This window comes from Bombyx mori, chromosome 25, assembly GCF_030269925.1.
Source record: "Bombyx mori chromosome 25, ASM3026992v2".
NCBI classification, from domain to species: domain Eukaryota; kingdom Metazoa; phylum Arthropoda; class Insecta; order Lepidoptera; family Bombycidae; genus Bombyx; species Bombyx mori.
Genome location: NC_085131.1, coordinates 5,259,121 through 5,276,255, shown reverse-complemented (window position 1 = coordinate 5,276,255; position 17,135 = coordinate 5,259,121). Strand labels below are relative to the sequence as shown.

Here is a 17,135-nt window from a genome sequence, read left to right as displayed (position 1 = left end):
GTCTTTACAAGGCACAATGCTACCAATCAGTTGAAGTTGGCAACATGCCCTAGGGATACCTCATAACAATGGTCAAATCCAAACTTATTTAACATAAAATATAGTGTTGACGATAATAAAAATATTGTATCGTATAAATACGTTTGTTGACCTGTAGATGTATCAAAGCAGCGATGCCAAGGTGAAATAATTAAAATTCGGAAACCTCTCATAACTAGTTTGACGAGGTACACCAAAAACGTATTTCGATTTACAAAATAAACCTTAAATACGCTGCGACTGTTTATTGCTGTAAATTACCTTTAGGGGAATACCGATTTATGTGGGAAAGAAACTTGAATGGTAGTGAATCACAATTTGTATTATAATGTAGATTGTTCGGCGCGTGCCCCTAGCACGCGTCACATTCTTGAATGAATATTTATTTATGTAACCGGCAAACCTTCACTAAGTCATTAATTACACGTACAAGGAAATTACGTTGGGATTGTGTTTTAGGAACCCCAGTTTGTGTATTAAAATGATTGAAATGAATGAAATGAAATGATTGAAATTAAATTATTATATTGGTAAAATTTAATTGAATAATGCTTTTACGTTGATCAAAATCATCTGGACGGCGAGGTGGTGTCAATTATTTTAGAAAGGTTTAATAAAAACCGAATGTTCTGTTAAAGAAACAAATAAATTCCTCGTATGGAGCGCGAAGGCATTATAGTAACATTCATCCTAACTTTAATAGAGAAAAGATGTAGCGATTACCTAACAACTGCGTTCGTCTTATCGTGGAGATGAAATCTCCAGTTGCTGAACTGATAGACCTATATATACTGTTAGACCTATAGATACTGTTAGTTAACGCGATATACCGCCAACTGGTCTTACAGCAATTATACACAGCGCGCTATTTGGAAATAGCACGCCGCGCAGCCTCAATTCTCTCTGGTCGCGTCATGACCTTCACCGAGAAGAGGCCAGCTCCTACAGGCTTAATTAAATCGTGAGATCCTCGGAACGTGAAGATGAGAACCCAAGCTGCCGGAACTCAACATACTCTTAGTTCTCACCCTGTGCAAGAAAACCTTAATGACAATGAATATTTTATAAAAGTTAGACTGTAGTTAACACAATATTAAAACCTTGACGAATCAAACTTTAATTCGCCCGAGACCACCAAAACAGTAAAATGAAAATAATAAACCTGAGACTAACCCGTAAAAAAATAGTTTTTAATTAATAGTAGTACGTATGTTAAAGTAGTATGTCATAAAATCCAAAGATCATCCAAATCCACGAAATCCAAAGAATATGTACAAAACAAAAAGTTTTGATTCATTTTGAAAAGATAAACAAAGAAGATGTTTTCCTCATTAATGATTTGTTGAATGTTTTTATGTTTTCTTGGTTGATCCATTAGGTGTTACTGTGCTAAAGTCCCTTTTTATGCAGAAACAGAGAGCTTATCGTCTAGTTCGGTTCTAATTTTGACTTATTATGTAGACATATGAATAAATAATAATAATAGTAACTCTCTGACTGGTGGACTCAGTGGTTCAGTTATTAGCGCCCCTAACTGTTACTCCAAGGGTACCTACTGGGTTTGTTTCCCATATCTGACGAAGATTTGTGTGATGAACAGTTTTGTTTGCTCTTAGTCTGGGTGTTTATAATCTATATGTGTATATATTTAAATGTATATAAGTATGTTTTACCCATATCCACGGATTCTTCATCTGTGACCGGATGACCGTGCGCGATTTGTTACCAGTTTTTTATATAGCTCAGATGGGTGAAAAATCTCATGGCAATCCTGGTCTTAAGTGGTGGTGGTACCGGAGCCCATAGACATCTATAATGCCGCTACCCACCTCGAGCTATGAGTTCTAAGGTCTCAGTATAGTTACAACGGTTGCCCTACCCTTCAAACCGAAATACATTATTGTTTCACGGTAGAAATAGGCAGAGTGGTGGTACCTACCCGTGCTCACTCACAAGACGTTCTACCGCCAGTAAAATTACCAGTTATTAAGTGAATAAGTTGATAGATGTATGCGAACCAAAAGGAAATATATCCCATCCATTTGAATCAAACGGTGCGACTATCCAGGTTGCGCGACGATCCCACTGTTCATATCTTGCAGACAGGTACTCATACTTCCCTCCACCACTACTAATTATCCAAATTGAATCTTTTGCGGGTTTGTTTTTATTACACCATAACATTCTTTCATTTGTTAAATATGTATTTCATAAGAAAAATTGGTACCTGCCTACGGGTTTCGGGGTTCGAACACAGTTGTATCGCTCGAGACGAATGCACTGAACGTCTTAACATAACATTGTAATGTAAGTTCCGCCAAATCTACATGGATTATTTCAATTAATGTAAACGTAAGTGTAAGTGTTAAGTGTAAAGTTTGCTAAAAAAATCTGAAAAGTACTTATAAATACGTATTTAAATTAATATTTCAGAGTGACGCACGGTACGAGATCGTAGTTAACAATCAAATAGTATCATTGCAATCTCTTAAAAACGTAACCAGTGTTTGTTGATCGTATCGCAATCCCTCGGGTAGGTGTCACTGTTTTCCTTATTTCTGTTGTGAAGCAGCAATCATGAGTCCCTGGTTGAAGGATGAAGGTTGAAGGTAGCTATCACATAATACAAGGTATATGACAGTTGCTTGAATCTCGCAAATTCGATGTGCATCCACAGCCAAAAAATAAAAATATGTGTGTGTGTGCAAAGTCACACACGGTAGAAGTGTACCTTATAAAATATAAAAATATTCGCAAAGGTCAACCACTACGCCGTGCAATAGAGCAGCCGCACCCCGGGGGTACCGCCTGCATGATCACGGTGTCCCGACGCGAGGTAGGTATGATTTAGCAAGAGAAATACAAGAACGTCTATCAACTGTGTAACATGTCGTCACCGCGATTCAGGAATTGTTGAATTTACGTGCAGCGACATCTGTTGATAAAAAACTAAATAGAAATAAAATAAACATGGCGCGTAACGGAAGAAATTAAGATGGCGCGTAACCGAAAAACGTTACATACGTTTTTTCCTCCTTACGTCTATAAAGAAGTTTCACTTCAAAAATGTCGATTCAATAATATCTAAGAGGTCTCGACGTCTAGATTCTGATTTATAATTTGATTAGAGTTGAAATTTTACCAAAACACGTATTACAATGATGTATAAAAAGCGTATTTGTTATTGTAAATTTGTTTAATTTTATAATGTTGAAACAGACAATTTTCTAACTAGGCCTGTAACTTTGAGATCTGTCGAAAACACTTACCAGACAAAATGCCTTTTTGTATCATAGGTACGTTCTGTAGAATGATTCTTTATTTACAAATAAAAGAATGTCATTCTCATTAACCGAATTGTTTTTCTTTAATTATAATGTTAAATGTAGTGCATTGATTGTCAAACAATCAACCTGATAAGTCAGTGCCAGCTGGCATTTGTGTGCTGTAAGAAGGCAGACACTGTGATAAGATCTGAGGTTTCGTATAAATATAGAATCAGAAACCGTACTTTTCATTTAAATAATAATAGACTATAGCCGGAAAGCCATATAGTTGAGTCATAATAAGAACCTAGGGAAACTTAGGTCATTAATTTTTTTTAAAGCTCTGTTTCCAAATAATAAAACAAGAATAATTTTACAAGCTAGATAATTATTGGAAGCTTTTAAAAGGACTGAAGAATAATACTCGTTGTAAGAGTAGTTATCAAATGGAAAAAAAAATTGGAAATATTAATAATGATGTGAATTTTACTGAAACTCGCAGATGTAAACTGTCAAATAATAAAAAAAACACACAAGCGAGCACATAAAATTCATGTTAAAAGGGTTGCTGTAACACATGTATGTATTTTCATAAACAATAAAATAAAATTAATAAAAAAAAAATATAAATTACTAAATTAAAAATATTAATTAATTATTTAGATAGGGTAATATGGACAGTAGCCAGTAGAAGTTGCTCAAGGAGAGGCGAGATCAAACACACGTACCTTCTATTAGGACAGACAATAATTATCTAAAATCCTATGGCTTTATGCGCAAAAAAATTTTCTAACCAGAAATGAGTAGGCCCTTCACGACACAACGGTTTGAAGTAGTCGTGGCCTAAAGGATAAGACGTCCGGTGCATTCGTATCTAGCGATGCAACGTTGTTCGAATCCCGCAGGTAAGTAGGTACCAAATTCTTTTAATGAAATACTTAATAAATACGTACTTAACAAATGTTCACGATTGACTTCCACGGTGAAGGAATAACATCACGTAATAAAAATCAAACTCGCAAAAATTATAATTTGCGTAATTACAGTAATGCGTTTCGGTTTGAAGGGTGGGGCAGCTGTTGTATTGTACTTTAGAACTCACATCTCAAGGTGGGTGGCGGCATTTACTTTGTAGATGTCTATGGCCTCCCGTAACCACTTAGCCACCCATGTAAGCATAAAAAAAAAGAAATAAAAGACGGTGACATTTTTATAAAAAAAAAGAAAACATTCCCATTAAATCGCTTATTTTCCTACAATGTATCTGCAATCTAAAAGTGTATAAAATGTTTATGTTTGAGAATTACGAATGATGCTGTGCCTACGTTTGCATGTAGAGCGATGACAAAACTTTTTGTCGAACTTGAAGTTTTTTATAAATGTAGACACTTGACCGACACGAACAAATTCTTTAAATACGGAATTTACCTATATCTCAAAACGCCTAAAAAGTTTCTCGATAATATTATTGAAGTTAAATTTGTTTTTACTAACGACTAGCCACCCGCCCTCGCTTCGCTTCGGAAACATTAAAACACATGAAACCAAAAAAAATAAATAAAAAATAAAATAAAAAAAGTAGCCTATGTTCATCAGGGACAACGTCGGCTTCTAATGGAAAAAGAATTTTTCAAATCGGTCCAGTAGTTTCGGAGCCTATTCGAAACAAACAAACAAACAAATCTTTCCTCTTTTTAATATTAGTATAGATTGTAGTATAGAAAACAGACAGTCAATATTAAGGTCTAGCCGATGTTGAATAGTTACTGGAGCCAATTAATACGCGAATCTCGTCAATCTACAAGCAGAAGCAATTGCGTTGGTAAAATTGTTTTCATTTCTTTTTAAGTAGACCACATGTTTGATTGAAGAGGAAGGTTTATATGTATAATAACATCCATTAAATTCTTCTTCTTCTTCTCCATCGCTCCCTCATTGCTGAGGATCGTGACTCCGTTTTAGCTTGTCGACTGTCAACCTCCATCGGTTCCGGTCAGTTGCATGGTGTAGTGCAGCGCTAAGTGGTCCGCTGGTTTGCTCGGAAATCTGGTCAGACCAACGTTTGGGGCTCCGGCCTCTAGGACGTTTTCCTTCTACTTTCCCAGTGACCATCAGACGTTCCAAGTTGTCTACACCTCTGCGGGCAACGTGGCCAAAGTAGCGTAAATAGTGGAGAAATTAAAAATAAATTACAGTTTCCGAAGCGAAACGAGGGCGGGTCGCTAGTTTAATATATATAATAAATAGTATTACATATTATTATTATGTACTGGTGATAGAGTGAAATCGGTAATTTTGAAGGTTTCACTTCAACATATTTTATTTATTCCTTGTATAGGCAGATCATGGAAATAATAAATTGATAGTTAATGGTTATCATCGCTCATGTATGGCTCTGTCGATCGCCGAGGACTACTTTTAAATGTCGTTTGAGGAATATCATACGGTCATGGAGCATCATGGAAAGGATTTTATTCCAGAGACGGAAGGTACGCAATTAAGGTACACTCACAATGAAGAAGCATAGCGATTTTAAATAGTAGTGATAAACTGTCATTCAGTGGTGGGTAAAGGGGTGTGGCGGGTAGCCATCATACAACGCAAGATAATTGACAGATGCCTGAATCTCGCTTACGATATTTTCAAGATAAAGCGCATATATACAAGTTCCGAACAACAACATTCGGACCTTCGGTCTATCGAGCAATATCACCCGCTCGGTGGAAGATCTTCCCTTTGTCGTAAGCCCCAAAGGGGTGATCAAAATGAGATGAGAGAATCATTCCCAATGACACCTAAGGGTACATATGCATTACCTTAAGATTCAAATTGCAAATTCTTTTTAAGCAGCACAGTTGGCTTAATTCCACTGTTGCAACAAAATGTCTTACAAAAGAAAGGAAAACATCAATATAACCCCACTATATATTTCAAGTTATATCCCCTTGATGTATACAGCATTAACCTCGACGGAATCGAATAATTCAAGTGTAATATTTCTCTACGTTGAAGCACTTCACTGCCGCTGACAACTCAACTGACACAGGAAATAATTTTCTTCAATATCGACAAAATTCAATTTATATCAGCTGTAGCATATTGAAATAGATCCCTACTAATATATTATAAATGTGAATGTAAGTTTGTTTGTTACACTTTCACGCGAAAACTACTCAACTGATCATCATGAAACTTTGTACACATATTCTTGGAGGTATTAGAAGTAACATAGGATAAATTTTATTAAGAAAAAAAAAAAAAAATTTTTTTTTACGAAAAATTAAATAACGGTTTGTCAAAAAAAACTTAAATCTACCTTCTTCAACGCCATCTACCGGTTCAGTAATGAAGTTCCAATCCTGAGTGCTGTAAATGAAGTCGCGGGTAAAATTTAGCGTCATGCCAAAGTAACTATTCCACGCGGACGAAGTCGCTGGCAAAAGCTAGTATTGAATAATGGATCTACTGTTGATACCAGACAAGGGCTTGGTGCTTTATAGTCGTCGGAGCCAATGGGCATTAAAGCTTGAATGCCGCCACTGAGCTTGAGAAATAAGGTCAAAGAAGCAATTGTGCTGTTTAACGACTGACCATAATTCAAACCGGACGATTCACTGCAGACAGAAACGTGATAGTTGATGGTACCCGTGTGGGCACACAATACATCCCACTGCACGTGGACATATGATGCTGAAATGCGGGTATATCCATATAAAAATACGATGTTGATATCACAACGTATTAGAATAACACCGAGAGCCTATCCTTTACGTAATTTTTTTATTTTATTGCTTAGATTGGTGGATGAGCTGTGAACTGTGAGCCCACCTGGTGTTACTGGAGCCCATAGACATCTACAACGTAAATGCCGCCACTCACCTTGAGATATGAGTTCTAAGGTCTCAGGTATAGTTACAACGGCTGCCTCATCCTTCAAACCGAAAAGCATTACTGCTTCACGGCAGAAAATAGGCAGGGTAGTGGTACCTACCCGTGCGGACTCACAAGAGGTCCTACCACCAGTAATTACGCTAATTATAATTTTACGTGATTATTTTGTGGTTTATTAGGTAGGGAAAATGAGCCTAATGAGCCTAATTAGGTTAGGCTTAGGTTAAGAAAGTAGTGCAAGCCCAAATGTGACGCGTTATGTAAACACAATATTTTTCACTCATAATATTAACAGATTAAGGACAGTGCATAAGCAAAGCGATTTATAATGTCTATAAATTATTTTATTTACTCTATCTCCTTCCCCTTTGCGATTCGTAGACATAATTACGCTTAAATTAATTTTATCGCTTAATCTACTTTTGTCTCTTACATTTCATAATGTCCGATATTTCGAATATTGTACGGTTTTCATTCGACGTTCGATCGGTTTGTATGTTGCGTTCAAGGTCCGGCGTAAAACATTGTTTTTTTTTTTGACAATATTCCGAACTGGAATAATTTTATCGAAGTTCAAATATAACAAGCACGAAACAACAAAAGTGTCAGCATGTATTTTTGTGAAGCTCAAAAACGATTGTTGTCCGTTGGCAGCGTGACAAAATTTCTGTGGTTGTTTTACGAAGAATTAATTAGTTTCATCGGTTATTTTTAAGACTGAATTACAGTTTGAGTGGGAACATCCTTTCGCGTTTGGCGTATCAATGCTAAACGGGATTTTTCGTCTGAAACAACTGTTAACATGAGCTCGGGAGATGAGTTTTTATTTCAATGGCTCACGCTGGCATAATACCAAGCAGTGATATACAAGCACTGTCAGTCAGCTTTTAAAATCAAGATAGATTTAAGTTTAAACTTTCTTACTGATTAAAAACAAATTACCTCTGCTTTCTCACTTTTACTTCTGTATAAATAAAATACAGGCTCGTATATTGAATATGTGCGTTTATTCTTATTTTATTAATTTAAATTACAACTTGCCATGCACGGGGCTATAAGGCTGGATAAGAGTGTTGCCAAGTGCCAAACATAAAATTAGCAACTCAGAACTTAGGTGTTACCATTACAATATTACAATATAATTCTACCGTTCATATTTTGATTGAACAACTTCTTTTCTCGTTTCTTATGGCGTATTGTAAGACAGGATGGGTAGGTATATTTATCCTGCTCATTTCTGCTTTAGGTTCGAAATATATGGTCGTTTTATTTTGACCAACACTTTGATCTCGTATGTCAAGATGAGTGATTGTATTTTTTTCGTGTCCATAAACTCTGGTAACTCCTATAGACCAGTTGGGTTGTCAGCTTGATCACCCGTCTAACCCGAAAAAAAACATCAAGCTTACAGCAACAATTATCTGTTCAAGCTTTCCAGTGTAATCCATTAAAGCACACCGAATGCTATTAAGGCTTCATTTTATTTAGAAAACAAATAATATATCTAATACCGGGGCTTGTTTACGTGTAGACTCCCTTTCTCATTACGAAGCTTTTGAGTGAATCGTCTCGTGCGTGCCCTTGCAACTTGACTCGGGCGGGCAAAGCTCTCGGTCAATAGTGATGTTACACTATCGATAATGTTGCCGTAAATATTCATTGACAGTTTTTTTTTGTTCACGAAAAGGGTCCATAATTACTTATCATGTTAACGATTTGATATAACTGAATTGAATAACGAAATAGATGAGTATTTTAGGGTAGAAAATGATGTTCTATGGCAGTCGCCATGTTAAGTAATGTACTATTAATGATTATTCAAATATATTTAAAGAAAAAAATCTTAAAACTACTAATTTACCTATATTGCAAATTTTATTGATCATTATATTCATTATTTTATTTTTCATTTTTCATTATTTTATGGATCATTTTGATTTGTGGCTAGTTTAGTCTAGTGGTTATGACTTTAGTGCTTCGAGGACCAATTTTGATTTATTGCTGGAATCAATATCCATTAATGATGTTTGGTATCAGGTCTGTATGATTGCAACTGCAGAATTGTATTGATACCATAAGTTTTATAATCGCATTCGTACCCAATTTAATAAAAGTAGAATAGATGGCATTGGTATTTTTAATCTTTTAATACAATATGTATATCGTTTAAATTTATATAATAATATGCTTCTAATTTAATAACACTAGCAATAATTAATAATACTAAATTAATAACTGAAAGCGTTAATTTTACTTTTACTTTTTTACTGGTGGTAGGACCTCTTGTGAGTCCGCGCGGATAAGTACCACCACCCTGCCTATTTCTGCCATGAAGCAGTAATGCGTTTCGGTTTGAAGGGTGGGGCAGCCGTTGTAACTATACTTGAGACCTTAGAACTTATATATCAAGGTGGGTGGCGCATTTACGTTGTGGATGTCTATGGGCTCCAATAACCACTTAACACCAGATGGGCTGTGAGCTCGTCCACCCCTCTAAGCAATATTTTTTTTTTGTCTATTTCTCTTTCTTTTTTTTTCTGTCTTTTTTTTCTGATTTATGACAGTGGTGATCGGTATGGTGTCATACTATAAATGCCGCCACCCAGCTTGAAACATTAATACATCATATAAAAGCTTTTTCACCTTCAAACTTATGGCTGATTCGCGGCAGAAACGAGTAGTATGTTAGTACTCATCCATGTGGTCTCACAATAAGATCTATTAAAACCAGTAATAGTATAAAGGTTGATGCAAGCTTTTATTACTTCAAATTTAAAAATCGTTCAAATTTGATATCGAAAAATATTTTTTCCCATCTCTAAGGCATCACATTGTTGATACGATTGATATAGTACTCCACTTCTTTTCGAAAAATCTAAAATTATTTTTTCATTTCTTTAAGTTGTAGAGTATATTAGAAAATCGGTTTTTCTTTTTTTTCTGATAACAAAATCAAACTTATGTTTGAACTAATTTTCTTTTTTTCTTGTTAAGAATTAACTTTATTTTCGGAATATTATTTGTTAGCTGATATAAACATACTTGAATGACCTTTTATAAGCTTACTAATCAGTAAGCTATTACAGAGTACTGGATATATGATAGAGTTTCTTTTCAAAAGCTCTACCTTAATTCAAAGAAAATCAAAGGGCAACTTGAAAATACGCAATCTTACACTTTAATTGTAAAATAAAACACCAATAGAAAGACAGTCAATTAATTTGTAAGCGAAATAATATTAGATGCGGTCCTAAGAGCCCGTAGGATTTTGGGATACGACGCCTCTCCATTAGAAGCCCTTTAAAAAGATAAACAAAGGCCTTGTCCGTTTTCAGGTCTGAGGGGACAGTGCGCTCGTGTGCTGACCGGCACACAGAGCCCTCATTTGTCAATTGATTCCCGATATAATGAAGGGTACATCGTTACATTGGAGCTAGCTGTCAGAGGCGGTCGCCGTTCTGTATAGATTCGCTCGGAGTGTGAGTGAGGTGGCGCTGGGTGTATCGAGCGATGCGTGCGCACCCTACTGCGTGTTGTCATCTCGCCCTCTCTCGCTGCCACAGTTGCGTGCTCTTTGATTACATTGAACACACACTGCCGCTCGTGGTGAACACACCGGCTCGAAGATTTGACATTCACGCACTACGAACGCCGTGTAGCTGCTCTCTGACTATGCAGCGACTGCTATTGTTTTTACAGATGTACCTTCGACTCGACAGGAGGCAATTTAGGATCGCGCGATCAAATCTTAAATAGTTTTTTTATAAATTTTTTATTGGTTAGATGGGTGGACGAGCTCAAAGCCCACCTGGTGTTAAGTGGTTACTGGAGCCAATAGACATTTACAGCGTAAATTCGTCACCCACCTTGAGATGTTCTAAGGTCTCAGTATAGTTACAACGGCTGCCCCACCCTTCAAGTATATTGACTTAAATAATTCGGTCAGCTGCTAAGAATTAATTGAGTTTGAAGAGTACTTGTTACTAGGTAATTATATCGTGAACATTTTTATTCAAATACAATTCTATGTAAGGGTGTAATTTCATAACTACTGCTGTGTATTGGAAGTTTGATCATTCGTTATTTTGTTGTGCAAAACGATTTTTCCCGAACTGGAACACAGCGGAAATAAACTACCGAAAGTACAATCACTGATACATCAAGATTTAAATTCAATTTACGAATTCGATTTCCTCTTTTGTTTCTGTAAATGTGAAACGAAAATTAATTACAATTTTTTTTTTAAAGAAAGAATGTTTATTGAGAATCTTACAAGAAAAACTTATTGTACTACTGTTTTTGTATTTGTTTATTTACTAAATAGATAAAGTCATAGTTCATTTATAATTTTATGAACCGGCAATATAACGCGAAAATTGGCAGTTATTTACCGCGCTGCTTTCAGATTGCAAATTCAGAACGTCATTTGGGATTGAAGTGCTTTACATTGCGCGCTCCGTAAAAATAATAGTTTTGCAATCATTTTTTTAACTCTTATCTGTATTAGGGTTCCTGAGTGCTTGATGATAAATATTTTTATTGGAACAAAGGTTTGTTATATCTACGTAATGATTGTCTAATATCGTTTTTGGTACAATAAGGTTAATCCATTATTCATATCCATCATTTTCCATGCTATTAAATAGTATTACTTATTGTACACAAATAAGATAATTAAAAGTGCTTTAAATAATCTTAATATTACAAAACAGCATGTACGAAGTGAAAGGTTTCTATTTTTATAATTAATACAAAAAAATATATACAAAATCTATGGTTAGAAAAGGATGATTGGTATTTACAATACAACATTTGTGAGTGGTTTATTAAAAACTGTTTTTTTTAGTGACCTCGATTATGAAAATTTTATAAATTTAATTTACAATATTTTTTTTAATAAATTCTATTTAATTATAAAATGATAACCAATATAATATTATCATCAATAAATTGTTTCAAAAAGACATTTCTTTTAACGCGATAATGAACTTGAACACGAAGAGACAGTAATGAAGTACGTCCATAGTATCGTTATATGCTGTATTCTGTGTTGAATCCGCACGCACCTCGAAAATCTTGAGGCTTTTGAAGGAAGGCGTCGTGTAGAAAATTTCCACAACTCACTAACACCGATCCGGAGACCGTACGCACGAAACTTTTCACTCACACACGTGCGTACGTCAAAATAAACTGAAACTCGAAGCGGCCCCGTGAAAACTGCTCTCGTCCCGCTCTCGCGCGGTCCCCCGTCCTATTTCAACAGGTTTCGCTTTTCAGCAGATGCAGTAGAGCGAGTGCCTCTAGTAACGGAGCACAAACAGTGCGGGGAACACACGTCGCGTCTGAAAACTGAAAACACAGTTTCACTAACTACTCCGACATCACCTGGCACTAACCTTATTCTGACTTCGGCCGAAACGCGCGCCACACTTCTGAAACTTCGCGATAACACAACTATTTTTAAATGGATCGAATGCGGCGTGTGTTCAGTGAAAATTTTCGGAGTGCTCGCGTGAATCTCGCGTACCGTCTTTAAGATGTGCCGCACGTGTCCTGAACATCTCTAAACTTAGTGCCGAAAACTGCCAAGCGAACCCCCGAACGGGATGACGCGCGTCCAATACCAACCGAGCGACTAAACCGTGAATTGATAAGGAATTAATTAGGAGTTAAGAAAGAAAAAAAACGACAAGATGTAACCGATGTTTATATCTGCAGTGTTGTGAATTTTCACCTAGTTTCTAGTTGATAAACAGACAGAATGTAGACGTAACTATACGCTAATACGACATGGTTGTGATTATAAAAGAAACAGAAGGATTTTCTGTTTCAGTTGTGACTTAGAAAATTGGTTGTAATTCTCCGATAGTTGTGACTAACGTATAAATATATTTCGATACGATCAGATAGTGAATTAAGTGTTTGTTTAATACGTTTGTATTACCGTAACAAAAGGATCTGAAGGTTGTCAGTGTTTATTCTGAACTTTGTTTTCGCGGCTAAATTTCCCTGGAGGTTGTTCGTATTACAGTAACATTTCGCAAGGACTTAGATAAGGTGTCGACATTCAAATGTTAACAGTGTTGTGGAATATTCTGTTGTGACATTGTGAGGATGTACGAACTGGAAACGGGTTTCGGTGAAGTTTTGGCGCGTGAATTATTAATCATTTGAAGGTAAGAATTATATTATTAAATCAGTTAACGATTGTTATTTCTATAATACGTAATATGAATGATTTATTACAAGTATGCTAATATATGTAGAAGCTAAGGAGAGAAAATAAGTTTGTTTTTTATTGGCGTTTATGAGTAGTTCGTGCCATGGTTTACCTAATATTGGAGGTCGTTGGATTCCAAAGATGCCAATGTGAATACGATCGCTCCTCTTGAGACGTGAGGTCGTAGTTTTAAAAGAAGTTTTGAGACATAAGTTCTAAATTCTCAGCTTTTGCAGCACAACGGCTACCCCACCCTTCGAACCGAAACGCATTACTGTTTCACGGCAGAAATAGGCAGGGTGGTGGTACCTACCTATGTGGACGCACAAGAGGTTCTACCACCAGTAATAGACTTTTAAAGCCACCTCCAGTATTACCACCAGTAATACATTTAAAGATATATATGAAGTCATCGTGGCCTAAAAGATTCGTATCTCAGGGTTGAAGGGTGGGGCAGCCCTTGTAACAATACTGAGAACTTCATATCTCAAGTTGGGTGGCGGCACTTACATTGTAGATGCTTATGGGCTCCAGTAGCTACTTAACACCAGGTGGGCTATGAGCTCGTCCAATCATCTAAGCAATAAATAAAAAAATATATAAATATGGATAGAACACCCACATACATATATATATAAAGCAAACCTGTATACATATGATTAATCAATCAAATGTTTATCATACATTAACATTTCGATCAAATACAGGATTCATTCACAAGACAAAGTAACTTGGAAAGAAAGAGGTTGATAATTTAATTAAAAGTATTTAATTTTTTTATTATAATTCCATTTTTATTTATCTATCGTATAAGTATTGTAGCATTCATCGTTGTTACAATAGATATACTGGTAACCCTCTTATAGCGCGGTAATTTACAACATGTTTCTACTTTAAGACGAAAAGAAAAATCCCCAATACCATTTTATAACAAGGTACTTCTACAACACGATAAAAAAAACGGTAATGAGATTTTTTTCACTGCTTATTTGGGTGGACGAGCTCACAACCCACTTGGTGTTAAGTGGTTACTGGAACACATAGACATCTACAATGTAAAAGCGCCACGGTAGGCAGCGGCTTGGCTCTGCCCCTGGCATTGCTGAAGTCCATGGGCGACGGTAACCACTCACCATCAGGTGGGCCGTATGCTCGTCTGCCTACATGGGCAATAAAAAAAAAACCTACCTTGAGATATAAGTTCTAAGGTCTCAGTATAGTTACAACGGCTGCCCCACCCTTCAAGCCGAAACGCATTACTGCTTCACGGCAGAAATAGGCACGGTGGTGATAACTACCCGTGCGGACTCACAAGAGGTCCTACCACCAGTAAAAATTAGAGAATTCCATTATACACTATGAACACAAAATATATCGGAACAATCGAAATTTTACGGCTAATTTTTATGTATAATAAGTAAAAAACACATAGGTACAGACATGCATAGTTGAGAAGCTATGACATGTCCTTCTTCAAACGAGGCTTGTGGAGTGTTAAGCGGTAGGCAGCGGCTTGGCTCTGCCCTTGGCATTGCTGAAGTCCATGGGCGACGGTAACCACTCACCATCAGGTGGGCCGTATGCTCGTCTGCCTAGAAAGGCAATAAAAAAAAAAAGAAGTCAATTGCTCTCCGTTTTATACCGACTTCTAGTCTCATATAACACGGTTTGCCACAGCACGGGAATTTGTAAGAACTATATACCGTGTCATAGTAGGGTTATCTATATAGGTAACGAATGAAACGAAATAATATGTTTTGGAATCATTCCTGCACCTTTTGTTACTATAGTAAGCTCATGTTGTCTTATATAAATTGACGTTTTTGTAATCAATCGAAATACGTTTACGTTAAAATACGTTATAAAAAGTTTCATTTCTAATTCGAAACAAAAACGTCTAGATAATTCTAGAAAATCCTCGAAAATGTATTAAATATACAGAAAACTGACGAAGCCAGGGCGGCGATGACACCGTTTACCATTCATACCGTTTTATTTTGTTTATCACGGAACATTCAAAATATATTTAAAAAAAAACTGCCAAGCGCGGTGTGTCAAATTAAAATACTGTTGATAGAACATATTGTACCAGACAATTATGAAACATCTGCTAACCTTTTCCATTATTTAGATAACATAAAAACAAACAATAGATTTTTACATAAGTAGGATTTCATCGCTTTTTAGGAGTAGTCAAACCTTTTTAGTTTAATTGGAAAATAGAAAAAATGCGAATGTAATCACCGCCATCATCTATTAAGTAACTAACTGAGACAGCATTTTGATATTAAGATATACACTTTGATATGGAGATATATCTTTATAAGTGTCTGCTAACAGATGAACAATAAAAGTAGTCATAAGCGTCTCCCATGGCAGTAACAATATCAATACGTTATCACCGGGCCTAATCATAAGCTGCGTGGAGCAGCGCGGCTTAAAAGGCGCGGCGTGGCTAGTCTACTCTACTAAACTATGTATAAAGGCATAACAAACAAACAAAGATACTATTTATGGCGTGAAAAAGGAATGCGTTCTGTTTTGTAGCTTATCCTACAGCTGTTACGTGCCTATCAGCCTGTGTGACGACATCAAAGATATCTCTGGATCCCAGCAAAGTTTTTAAATCGTATCGGTTGCGAGCATGACAACTAAATCGAAGGCAATTGAAAAAACAATACTGAAATGAACGCCTGAAAGAAAATAACAAAGAACAAACAAATTTTGTATTATAAAATATAACACGATACCATTTTATTTATTAGATGAAAATAGAATTCACATTTGAATAAGTAACCCGAACGTTGTGGATGCAGGAATTTGAATCATTCAGATCGTACAATCCGCTAAATTCTCACAATAAAAATAGCTTTCGTTCTGTTGCGGTGGAACGTTTTAAACAAACAAGACGCCATGAATATTTCCTCATTCACAATAAACAAATTTATGGACGGAACATAGTTTTTTAGGTTAGAAATTACGAGAACTTGACGCGAACGAAATTTGATGGTTTGAACGCAGTCAAAGTCTTACAAATTAATGAATTAAACAGATAACGTATAGTTTGATTGCGCCTAATAACAATAGTACTTAGCAATACCCTTTCGATGAGTACATATAAATAAATTTTAATAAATTTGAATTAAAAATAGTCTAAGAAAAAATGATTTTATTGTAAAAAAAGCGCGGATTTTCTTTAAAATCGTATTTTTTTAAACTATTATTTATTTTTCCTTTTTTTGTTGAATTTTTAATATTTGAATTATTATCGGTCCTTAATAAGTATGCCAAATTTCGAGTTAATCCGACGTTTTGAAAGGGGTCAAAATCATGTTCAAAGATTCCGTTACGTAAGATACTAACTTAAATACGTCTGAAGCTAATAAAAGCGTATTAAAAAGAAATCCTTAAAACCAATGACGCTCCCAACGTATTTGTAAATAATATTTTTCGTACAGTGTCATTCAATTTTAGACTTTATTTTCATTTAATAAACGCAAAAAATAATTATACTGCAATAAGGAAAATGATGATATTGTTTAAATCAATATACAGATTACTGATGCTGATGACGTAATGTCGATTAAAAAATTAACTGTACCGTAGTCCTGTCTGTTAGATTTTAAGTATATAAAATGAATTGACTAATATTATTTATTTCAAACAGCACCAACTTTCTGTCATTTCTCAGTCGATTGAATTTTTGGAACGAAGTTCCT

General features: G+C 35.7%; 1 protein-coding gene across 2 annotated transcripts in view; it reads left to right on the top strand.

Moving 5' to 3' along the window:
• The first annotated feature begins 11,436 nt into the window (after window positions 1-11,436).
• Window positions 11,437-17,135, top strand: part of LOC105841398 (uncharacterized) — a 379,110-nt gene continuing 373,411 nt past the window's right edge. For both annotated transcript variants that reach the window (XM_038020224.2, XM_038020222.2), the window contains exon 1: window positions 11,437-13,372. The gene's annotated coding sequence lies outside the window, so the exon portion shown is untranslated. The remainder of the gene's footprint in view (window positions 13,373-17,135) is intronic.